The 12,257-nt window shown below is 38.4% G+C and overlaps 1 protein-coding gene across 2 annotated transcripts in view; it reads left to right on the top strand.

Moving 5' to 3' along the window:
* Positions 1–12,257, top strand: part of snx29 (sorting nexin 29) — a 396,186-nt gene that overhangs the window by 131,734 nt on the left and 252,195 nt on the right. The gene's annotated exons all lie outside the window — the stretch shown is intronic.

A 12,257-nucleotide genomic window follows, 5' to 3' on the forward strand; every position in this document is an offset into this window, starting at 1 on the left:
CTTCATCAGAAAAGCTTTTCTGATGAAGGGTCTAGGCCCGAAACGTCAGCCTCTCTGCTCCTATGATGCTGCTTGGCCTGCTGTGTTCATCCAGCCCTGCACCTTGTTGTCTCTTGGTTAATAGTCTAGTGACAGCACCATTAACGTTGCCTCTATTGCGAGCATTCGATTTAGATAAATTGAACCATGAGATATCTTTAAAGAATTTACGATGGATATTTAAAATGTATTTCTGTGTTAGATATGTTACTGGGGAGGCAACAGCCTAGTTGTATTAATGCTGGACTGTTAAACCAGAGGCCCAGGCAATGATTTGAGGGACTTGGGTTCAAGTCCCACATGGCAGATGGTGAGTTTGAATTCAGTAAAAATATGGAATTAAGAGTCTAATGATAACCATAAATCCATTGTCAATTGTTGGAAAACCCATTTAGTTCACTAATGTCCTTTAGGGATGAAAACTACCTTCCTTACCTGGACTGGCCGCCATGTGACTCCAGACCCATGGCAATGTGGTTGACTTTGAACTGCCCTCTGCGCAATTAGGGATGCGCAATAAATCCTGGTCGAGCTAGTGACACCCTTATCCAGTGAATGAATTTTTAAAAACTGCATTTTCAGGAAAAATGTTGGCATCATGACTGAGGAATTGTATGCAGCAGTACACCCAAATCATTCAGAACATGCTTCTGGAGCTGAGTTTGTTTCTGGGCTATTTTGCTGTGTTTACGATGAGAGATGAAGGAGTAGGAAGGGATAAAAACTAAAAAATGTTGAAACAAGAATATTGGAAAACGAGAAAATGTCAAGTCTAAACACAAATAATGTATGAAATATGTATAAACAGAAATACTATTCTGTTAGAATATTTTGTTTACAGATTTGTCTTTTTCTCATGGACTGCTAAATACAAAGCCTAATATAGCAATTCAGTAGATACCACTTCCACAGAATGAGCAATTGCTACTTATTAGCTCTGTTTAACTGGATATTTTGTTGCATGCACTTTTTGTAATTTCTGGCTCGATATTAACCTTTTAAGATACTGAAATCTTTACAATTAGCACAGTTGCATAAAAAATCATTACTAAACACCCAAGGAAGTATTTAATTGCGTGAAGCACTTTACAATGTTTCAGTGATGGTGATGAAGGCACATTTAAATGCAAGAATTTCTTTTCAGACTTTTAGATTAGATTTTATGCAGTTAATTTATGACGCCTTCTCTGAATGGGCAAATTACTTGCAAGTCAAACTTGAATTCACAGGCAATAACTTCTTCATTGCTCAGTAGGGACTTAATATGCCATCTGTTCTATTCTGCACTATTCAGTAGTGAACTTTCAACAGAAATGTTTGCATGTTGTATAAAATGTTGTAGTTGTAAGTCACAATTTTTTTACTTGGATTTTTGGCAGCCCTTTAATGTTGATGATCTGCTCTAATATTGATTTTAATATGTATTCTTGCATTTAGAATACTTCTAAAATTGTAACTTTGCTAAATTTTGTTGTGTCCAGAAAATGAACAGAACGAGTAGACTTTACTGTCCACAAGATGATGACTTCTAGACTGATTTGTGCAGACATTGGCAGGTGGAACAGTTAGGCTGTGCATGCTTCTTAACTTGGGATCACTTCCAGCCAGCTAAAATAATCATTGTTTTGGCAAGATTTTTTTTGGGTAGGCAAAAGCCTTAATTTATTGGCTTATTTAAGCAAGCAAATCCTTTCATACAAAGGTGGTATCTGAAATAGGTTGATGCCCGTGATGGATTTTGTGCACTACCAGCTTTTCTGGCTTCCTTTGATTCTCAGGTTTGTTTGTTATGCTTTCTATTTTAGTATTGTCTGCAAGTTTGGACATTGTTTAGAATCTATTAATATTGTGGGTGTGTAAAGAACGCAGAAGTTATCCAAAGCACATACACCCAGGACAGAATAATTTAGTACAAGAACTATCATGAATAGCTGCCCTTCACTTTTACTATGTTTTCTTCTGTATAACTACTTTTCAATCTAATTTTCGATTTTGTTCCAAATTCCAAACCTTTAATCTCTGTTCGTTTCTGTGTGGTTGCTTACCAAAGGTTTTCTGAAAGTCAGTCTTTACCACATCATTCATATTTCCCTCATGGGCCATTTTGGTTGCATCCTCAAAGACACATGCTAAGTTTGTCAACCATGGTCTTCCTTTCATAACTGGTTTGGCTGCATGTGTTTACTATTTTTCATCTAGATTGCTATAGTTTTAGTTTTTAAAGATTCAAAAAATTTCCCCATAGACTAAAACCACAGATTCAAAAATGGGTATAAACCAATTTCTAGTGTGCCCCCACACAATCAGTGTTGAAAGAACCCTGAAATATTACTTCTAGAGCTATTGCTGTTTCCCCATGTCTGTCCAATCAGGGATATCACTTTCAAAAAGCAACATTTTGCTGTCATTTAGTTAAGTGGAATTCTCTAATACTTTACTTTTATTGTAATATTGTACCTGTCATTTCACCTTTCAGAATTTACTTCCACAGCAAAAGTATGCCTTTTGTCAGTACTAAAGGAAAATATGCAACATCTTCCTCTAGCTTCTAATTTTCCTCTCAGAAATGTCAGCTCACATTAAAAAAAAAAGTTCTGCTCATAGAATTGTCTCTTGGAATGGTTATACTGTTGGAAGAGGCCATTCAGTCTGTTGTACATGCACTGGTTTCCTGCAAGAGCAATTTGTCTAGTGCCACTCCCCACAGCTCTGCCGATTTTTCCTCTGACAATCAGGATCCAATTCTCTTTTGAAAGCCGCAACTGAATCTGCCTGTAGCAAACACTTCAGTGCATTCTAGATCCTAACCATTCATTGTGTAGCAACGTTTTTCTGCATGGTGCCATTGCTTATTTTGCCATTCACCTTAAATCAGTGTCACTCTGGTTCTTGACCTTTCCACCAATAGGAACCATTTCTTCCTTTCTTCTCAGTCAAGATCCCTCATGATTTTTAACACCACTATCAAATCTTGTCTTGACCTTCTCCTCTTCAAGGAGAGCAGCCCCACTTTTACTGACATGTTTCTCATTATCATCTTTTCCATGTTAATCGTATAAAGTAGTCTTTTAACTTAGAATGTGTGGTCATCGCTCCATTCCCAGTGGATACAAATGGCTTGTCGGATGTCACGCCAGTGTTAAGACCCTGGAGCCGTGTCTCTTGCTTGCCGAAGATCCTGTTGAGGGCACTCTCTTGTCCTGCTGATTATTAATCCAGTAATCTACTTGATGGGGTTGCCCAAATGTGCTACAGAAATGGAAATTCCGTTACTTTACTGACCATTTTAGTTTTGAGATTTTTTAAAATCCATCATTATGCTTCCTTTATTCTATTTTTTTCTTTTTCCAAATAGGTTTTTCTATTTCTAACTTTATTATGACAATGCTATCTTCTTTGATATTTGTTTCTAATCATTTTCTGTTAATGACTTTCTGAAACTTGAAGTCGCCTCCTTTAGCATTGTTTTTATTTATTCTGCATCCTTGTGATCTTTTATTTTTGATCTGATAGTTCAGGGTCAGTTCCTCTTCAAGTCTCGTTTCACTTTTCATTGTTCCAAATCTGCCCAGTTTCTGTCTTGTGCTTGGTCTGGGACAAATTCCAATCTTCATAAACGACTGTCAAATTGGCCCAGCCAAATTTTGATCAATTGTGGCAGTAACTTGAAAGGGAGAATACTAATAACTTCTTATTTTTCCACTTCATTCTTTTACTATTCTGCATTCAAAATTTAGATATTTTGAAAATATAATTGTATTAATTAATTACATGCTGTGGAATTACAGATATACTAAATATAAGTACCATGAGTTCACGCCTGTTGTGTACAACTTCTGAACCCTACTGTTTCAATGGCATTGTGCACTCCTTGAAGTGGTTTGAGTGTTGCCCTCTCCTTAGCGACTTGTAACCTGTCTGGCAGATTGAATTGCCATTTGGCAAGTTAAGATGAGATACAAATTACGGAGCTTCTTTATTTCACAGTAAGAAACCGTTAGGTTCAGATTCACTTGTTCACTTATCTTTGTGTAACGCTGTTAAATAATGAATGCACTATGTTACCCCACATCAGTGGGTTGTTTTATTAACTTGAATCAAGTAACTGTTCTGCCTTCAATCTAGCACATCAGAGCAGCACCTTCTCTTGCTGTAATCTCCTGTCTTTTCAACCTTCTCGAAGCAATTTGCTGTCTGACCGTGTCAGCTTATTACATCTCTCTTTGTTTATTGAAAGCCTCAATCCAAGTGACAATTTTTTTGTGAAAACTCACTATGCCTTTCCCTTATGAGCAGGATCCATCAGTGTTACTTGGCAATGATTTCTGCTTGGTTTAAATTAAAAGAATTTTGCAGCAGCAATGAATGTGATCAATCGCTGGAATATCAAATTATCATTCATTTTCTTCAGGCATTTGCTTTGGACATGTCATCTAGAATTTGATCTGTAGCAGGTTGCTCTCTTGGTAAAAGATAATCTGTATAAGAAAATACAAATCTGTATATTTTTAACCTAAAAGCATAATTGCAACCCAGTAATGCAAGCTGTTGATAACACTATGTAAATATTTAAGTATTCTTTTTGTTTCATGTTGTCAACCAAACCTGCAGAGTATGTTAGAATTCTGTGAAGCATTTTTATTAGAAGTCAGATTGCTTCTGCAATATATCCAATGTGAAATGATTAAAAATTAAATTAAATGTAATGTAGTTATTGTTTGTAGAAAGCTATAGACTTCCTGATGCCAGTTTCACTACTTGAATGAGAATGAGGTAACCATAGCATAAATTACCAATAATTCTTAATCAGGACGAAAATTTATGCCAACCAAGGAGATCTAACTAAATGAGCATTGAGTGCTCTGACCAGAGCAATGAAAAGCAGCTGAGAAAAGGTCACAGTATTTAAATTATTAATGCAGAAAAACTAGTTTTGCTGCTGGGATTTAATTCCTGTTGAATTTATTGACAGTGTATGTCAGACCAGTTTCCAAGTAAAAGTTGTTGAATTTGAATTTCTTGTGATCTGATTTAAAATATTACAAAATGCTTATGAGTCATGTAATTCAAGTGAGTTATTTTTAAATGTATCCATTTTAAAAATGCCAATGATGTTGCTACATGGGATTATGACGTAATTGTATTCACAGAGACACTGTTCTAACAAGACACAATGAGTCTTTAACAATCCTAATTATCAAGTATTCAGAATTGACAGAGAGGCATAAAGTGAAAGCAGCTTGGCAGCACTGATGAAGGGCGATATTACAATTCTATATAGGAGAAATAGATAAATAGATTATGACTGGATCTTTTTGACTTCCATTGAAGAACAGAGTTAGTACCTACGTTTACTCTAATTTCCCTACTGTGCAAACCTCCAAAGGTCCATATGTGGCAACAAACTCTGAAACTGGAACCTTTGATTGGCCACACAGTTTAGAGGTCAGAGCTGTTACACTGTTAAGAGCTTATTTGTAAAACAATAAGTTTTAATTGACACGGAAGTTATGGGTTATGGGATATGGGTAGGAATGTGGAGATGAAACACAACCAGATCAATCACAAACTTAGATATGAATTATGGAACAGGCTGCAAGGACCGAATGGCCTTTCTCTGTTCCTACGTTGGAAGGAATTTGATGGGCCTATTTGTCTCTCATCTTCGAGTTACAAGTTGGTTAAAGTCCCACTGCAGAACTTGAGCACAAAGCTCAAGGCTGGAACTCCAGTAGAGTAGTCAGGAAATGTTGCCCTGTTGAAAATGCCATCTTTCAAGATACAAGGTTAACTGAGGTATTGTCTTCTCGAGAGGTTAACAGTGCTGCCATGGCCAAAATTTGTCCCTCAATCAACGTCCCATCAACAAATAAAAGGATGGTGTTAAACACATCAGAAAAATTAGGATTGGTGGATTTTGCTACATGAAGTGTTGATGTAATGAAATGCTGGGAGTTGCATGAACAGCACCTGAATGAGAGACCTGAAATAAAGAAATAAGTTGTAACTCACCCTAATTCTTCCTGGAAGCAATAGTAATTCTGCATTGTTAAAAGGAACTAGAAGTTAAAGATTTTTTATCTTACACTGTTCAGAACTTGGACGCAAGAAACAAACTTGGAAAAAATAGACACCATTTTCTACAGAATGAGAAGAGGATGCTGATTGGTTTGGCCATAATATTTCTTGTTGTATCTCCAGGCCAATTAACTGTCAATCTTAATTCTCAGACCAGGCAGAGAGTTTTTGATTGGTCAGGCCTTTGCCATGGAGATGCAGCAGGTTCTGGTAGTCTCAATGACCCCTTTTTTTGATGAAGCTACAATAAATGTGCAAATTTGTTTTGCTGACGTGATACAGGGTCCTGAGTGTCTATATAGTTTATAGACATGCAAATATATCAAATTATGGTCCTGGCCAAATGGTCAATGGGACTTGTTTGATTTGGATGCTATACTTAGAACTTACATATCACATTGCATATTTGTGTTGTAGGCAAATCCTCTCTTCTGGCTTGATGGCAGCACCCTGTTATTGAGAAAAATAATCATGGATTTCATATAGTAGTACTGTTACAATATTAAACTTCATCTGCTGTTCCGAGGTAATCTGATGTAGACTGGGCATACCTCAAGGCCAATATTGATGGATGTGGCCCTTTCATCAGTTTTTATGACGTACAATGAATGATTTGATCAGGGTATTCGTTAACATGCTGAATAATTTTGATATCGCAGCATCAAGACCACAAGGTGAACAGATGGTTTGGGTGCTATTCACAGGGTTGCCAATTAGTTTCATCTTGTAGTGTGTGTGGGACTGTAGGAGTTCCAATTTGTATATTGACTGGTGAATGTAGGCTTTCAGTATATAGTAGTTAACCCATTTTCTGACTTCTTAACTAATACATTGATAAAGGGGAGCTTGTTTGATTACCATTGAAACAGCGCAAGTTTGAGCGCAGGATGAGGTTCATTAAGCTGTATAAGGAAATTCTTTGATGTGACTGGGGATTCAAATATTGCAAATGTCTCCCATATCAGAAGGAGGCAAGAGTTAGGAGGTTAATGGTCTTTCCATCAAGATGTACTTGCAATGGTAGCCAATAAAGATGTTAGCAAAAGCTGGGCCTAAAGCAGACCCCATTAGCAAATTGGGTGTATAAGGTGTCATTGAAACTGAAAACTGCACGAGTTGCTCAATTCATGAGTTTAATTAACTCAGATTCAGACACAGATGGCACGTCTAGATTGATGTAGTGCTATGGTGTCAATGTCAGTGGCTCGTTTGAGTGGTATGCTGGTAAATAACTGGAATCAATGGGAATCGGTGGGGAGGACCTCTCCAATGGTTGGAGGCACCTTGCACACAGAAAGTTAGTTGTTATTGCTGGAGATCAGTCATCTCAGCTCCAGGGCATATCTGCAAGAGTTCCTCAACCCGACCATCTTCAGCAGCTTCATCAATGACCTTCCCTCCTTCATGACATCAGAGGCGGGAATGTTCATCATCAGTTGCACAATATTCAGCAGTATTCGAGACTCCTCAAATACTGAAGTAGTCCATGTTGAAATGCAATGAGATCTGGACACTGTCCAGGCTTGGATTGACAAATGGCAGATCACATTTGTGCCCCACAAATACCAGGCATCTCTAATAAGGTACAATCTAACCACTGTCCCATGATATTCAACATTGTGGGGGGTTACCATTGACCAGAAACTCAACTGGACTTGGCATATAAATAGTGTCTGAAACAGCATGTCAGAGGCTAGGAATACTGTGGCTCATAACTCTCCTTCAGACTCCGCAAAGCCTGCCCACTATTTACACGGCACAGGTCAGGAGTGTGATGGAATACTCCTCACTTGCCTGGATGGGTACAACTGCAATAACACTCTAGAAGCTCGACACCATGCAGGACAAAGCAGCCCATCCACAAACATTTACTCTTCCCACCACTGATGCTTACTTAGCAGCAGTTTGTACTATCTAAAGAAGGAATGCAGAAAATCGCCAAAGAACCTTATAAAGTACCTTGCAAACCCCTGACCACTTTCATTTAGAAGGACAAGGGCAGCAGATACATGAGAATACCACCACCTACAAGTTCCCCTCCAATCCACTCACCATTCTGACTTGGAAATATATCTCAGTTCCTTTACTGTTGCTAGGCCAAAATCCTGGAATTCCTTCCCTAATGGTATTGTGGGTCTACCTACAGCACATGGACTGCAGTGTTTCAAGAAAGCAGCTCACCACCACCTTCTCAAGGGCAACTAGGGATGGACAATGATGTTCATCTCCTACAAGTGAAAACAAACAAAATAAGCTGGCAATGTCGAAAGAGCACCTGGGATGCTGTTATTCTTGCTATGTACCTCTTATGTGATCTTAATGAGCATGAAGGAATCGTTCATTTTGTATGTGGAAAACTCAATTTGAAATGGTTGCAACTGCTTACATAGGCATTTGGCCAATTCATTTTGTGAACAGTCAGTAATAGAATAGGAGGTAATGGGGCATTGATTCTTTTTGTGTCTTTGTTAGCCCATACATGAACAGACATAGTGAGCCATGAGAATGATTTCAATCATATATATATATCCCCAGGTAGGTCCCCACCCTTAAATTGAATTAATTCTAGTCAATAAACAGAATATGCACTGAAAGCAGGTCGTTTGAGATATCTAGTTACTCTTATTCTGACAGTTTGAAAGAAACAATGATTTAGTGGAAGTATTAACCATGTAAATATGGATTGTATGATGTGTTTAATTCAGCATCACTGATTCTCATCTCTAGCTATGTTGTGCTTGTGCAATTTTCTGTGATTTCAGTATTTGAATGATGGCAGACATCATTCTGGTTGTAAATTCTAAAATAGAACCAAATACAGACAAGGAAATGTAAACATCTCTTGAAATGATAAGCATAAGCTGATAAAAAGATCATGCGCAGTAAAAGAAAAGTACTGTTATTAAATTGCAGTAAGAAATATAATTTTAAACTACATTATAAGATGCTTGGACCTCTCTTTTGCTGACTTTTACATTAAATTAGGTATGTTTAAGTACTTCTGCAGAAGAATTCATTGTTGCATAAAGTTATTCGGACTAAAAATCACAACAATTTGCATTTGTTGATGGTGTAAGTTTACAGTGAGTGCGGGTAGAATTGTCAAGTTGAGAGACTTTTAGTTTTTACCCTGAAATGACTTCTAATAGTTTTTCTCATTAAAGTCTCAATTTTGACTGGTGTTGATTGAGGCTCAGATTTAGTTTCATGAGTGTTGAGAATGAATGAATGAAGGGACTTCCAGTTTCTTTTTGCTACAATTTTGCTGACTTTGTCTCCACTTTACTTAATTAATTTATCCCAATTATTTCCAGCTTTATTTGTCAGCACTGATTCTCCCAGGTGCATTCAAGTCTGAGTTAAATTAATGAATTACCCATTTCATTAGCTTCCCAGTTCCATGTGTTTTTAATTAGGTAATACTTATCCCATTGTCCCTTCCCTTCCTTGTTTCCCACACCTTACCTGCATCGATTCTCCCAACCTCTCTGTCTGTCATTTTATCCTACTCTTTTCCCCTTTCCACGTCATACCAGTTATCCTTTCTTTTACCTGTGGCCATTTTCCCAGTCCCAATTTCTCCACCTCATCATTTTATTCCTTTTGGGCCTGACTTGGTTGCTGTCTCTGATGTTTTCTCTCTCTCCGTGTTCACTCTTTTTCTCCCCTATGTCTTCATTCTTTCATATTCTCCCACTTGTCTTCTCCTTCCTCTTTCCCTCAATTTAAAAAGTTCATAGAACTGCAGGTTGCAGGGTATAAGGCAACCTAGTGAATAAGACAACCCCTTTTTTTTTATTTTCAGCCCCAAAAAATCATGTTTGCATATATTCAGTATATATGTTGAACTCCCCCTTTAGTATCACAACAAACTGTACTTTCAATTGTAGTCAATATTAATTTTTCCACCCATGAATGGATGTCTTGTTTACAGGTACCATATACCAGCACTGGAGATGGTGCAGAGGAAATTTACCAGGATGCTGCCTGGGCTGGAGAGTTTCAATTATGAAGAGAGGTTGGATTGACAGGGATTGTTTTCCACAGAGCAGGGGTGATTGAGAGGAAATCAGTTTGAGATATATAAGATTACGAGGGGCGTAGATAGGGTAGAATTTTTCCCCTTGAAGGGATCAGTGACCGGGGACATAGATTTAAAGTAAGGGGCAGCAGGTTTAGAGCAAATGTGAGGAAAAATTTCTTCATCCAAAAGTTGTGGGAATCTGGAACTCACTACCGGTGAAGATGGTAGAGGCAGAAACCCTTGTAACATTTAAGTATTTAGACATGCACTTGTGATGCTAAGGTGTACAAGGCTATGGACCAAGTGCTAAAAAGTGGGATTCGAATAGTTCGAATTTTGATCCACATGGACACAAATGGCCAACGGGCCTCTTTGTGTGCTGTAGTCCCCTATGATTAAGGTTCTCGTGAAGATTTGTAGCTCGGGTGTGGGTGAGGTTGTTGGCTTGCTTATCGAGCTGGCTGGTTATCATGCAGATGTTTCATCACCGTGCTCGGTAACATCATCAGTGCGGCCTCTCATGAAGTGATGTTGTTCTCCTCTGCTTGGTATTTATATGATCCGGTCTGTTAAGTTGGGTTGTGTCATTTCCAGTTCTGTTCTGCAGAGGTTTGTATATGGGGTCTAATTCCACACGTTTGTTGATTGCATTAAGGGTTGAAAACCAGGCCTATAGGAATTCCCGTGCATGTCAGTTTTTGGTCACGTTGTCCCAGTTGAGCTAAGATGGTCACGTTGTCCCAGTTAAATTGCTGTCCTTCATTGTCTAAATGCACTGAGATGATGGAGAGTTTGTCATGTTGGTTTGCTGCTAGCTGCTTTTGTGCATCCTGATGGCTAGTTTCCTTCTGGTCTAGCTGATGTAATGTTTGTTGCAGTCATTGCAAGGTATTTTGTAAACTACATTGGTCCTGCATGTCATGGGTATGGGGTCTTTGGTCCTTGTGAGTGTTAGTCGTAGTGTGGCTGTGGGTTTGCGTGCTATCCTGATTCCTAGTGGTCGTAGGAGTCTCATTGTCAGTTCTGATATGTTCTTGATGTAGGATAGTGTGGCCAGTGTATTGGGACATACTGTGTCCTCTTGGCATTGTCTGTCTAGTAGGCACCTATAGATGAAGTTGTTGGGATGTCCGTTGTTAGCAAAGACCTTTTATAGATGCTCTTCCTCTTTCCTGCGTATTTCTGGCATGTTGCAGTGAGTTGTGGCCTGTTTGAATAGTGCCCTAACACAGATTTGTTTGTGGACGTTGGGTTGATTGCTGTGGAAACCACAGACATGCATGGGACTTCCTCGAGGCCTGGTTTTCAATCAGTAATGCAATCAACAAACGTGGAATTAGACCCCACATACAAACCCATGCAGAACAGAACCGGAAATGACACAACCCAACTTAACAGACCGGATCATATAAATACCAAGCAGAGGAGAACAACATCACTTCATGAGAGGGCGCATTGATGATGATACCTAGTACGGTGATGAAATGTCAGTATGATAACCAGCCAGCTCGACGAGCAAGCCAACAACCTCAGACCCCTATGACCTCTAGCATTGGAAGCAAGGGAAAATGTCAGTGAAATAGCTGTGTTGTGAAGAACAGCAGGAGTTTAAGATAACCCACACAGAGCAGAAACCATACGGTGAATGATAAAGGCAGTGACCACCCATACTGATAACTTATTTTTGTCCTTAGCATAGAAGTCTCCCTCCATTTTTGGAGGATTTTTTTGAGAGGCTTCACAGGTAAACCTATACACTGAAATCTACAGTACTTAATTGAACAGTGCATCAACTTGTAGCATCCAACATTACTACCTTATCCACTCCATAGCCTCCAATTCTTATCTGTCAGATTAACTCTGTTTTCTTTCCCTTTTCTCACTGCACTTGCCTGTTAACTCGCCCCACTGTATCTTAAACTGGTGGCTTGTGTTAGCTTTCAATATTCGCTGCCTCATTTTATTTATTTAGAAGTAAGATATAAGATAGTAATTGTTTTGTGAATGTAGATTTTTAATCATAAATAAAATCTTGAGTTGATTAGTTACTATTCAGAATACCTGTATTGAGCTATACAAAATTGTGGTGTATGTTTGCATTAATTATTCTTTGGTT

The sequence above is a fragment of the Rhincodon typus genome, chromosome 21 (genome assembly GCF_021869965.1).
Source record: "Rhincodon typus isolate 14 chromosome 21, sRhiTyp1.1, whole genome shotgun sequence".
NCBI lineage: Eukaryota > Metazoa > Chordata > Chondrichthyes > Orectolobiformes > Rhincodontidae > Rhincodon > Rhincodon typus.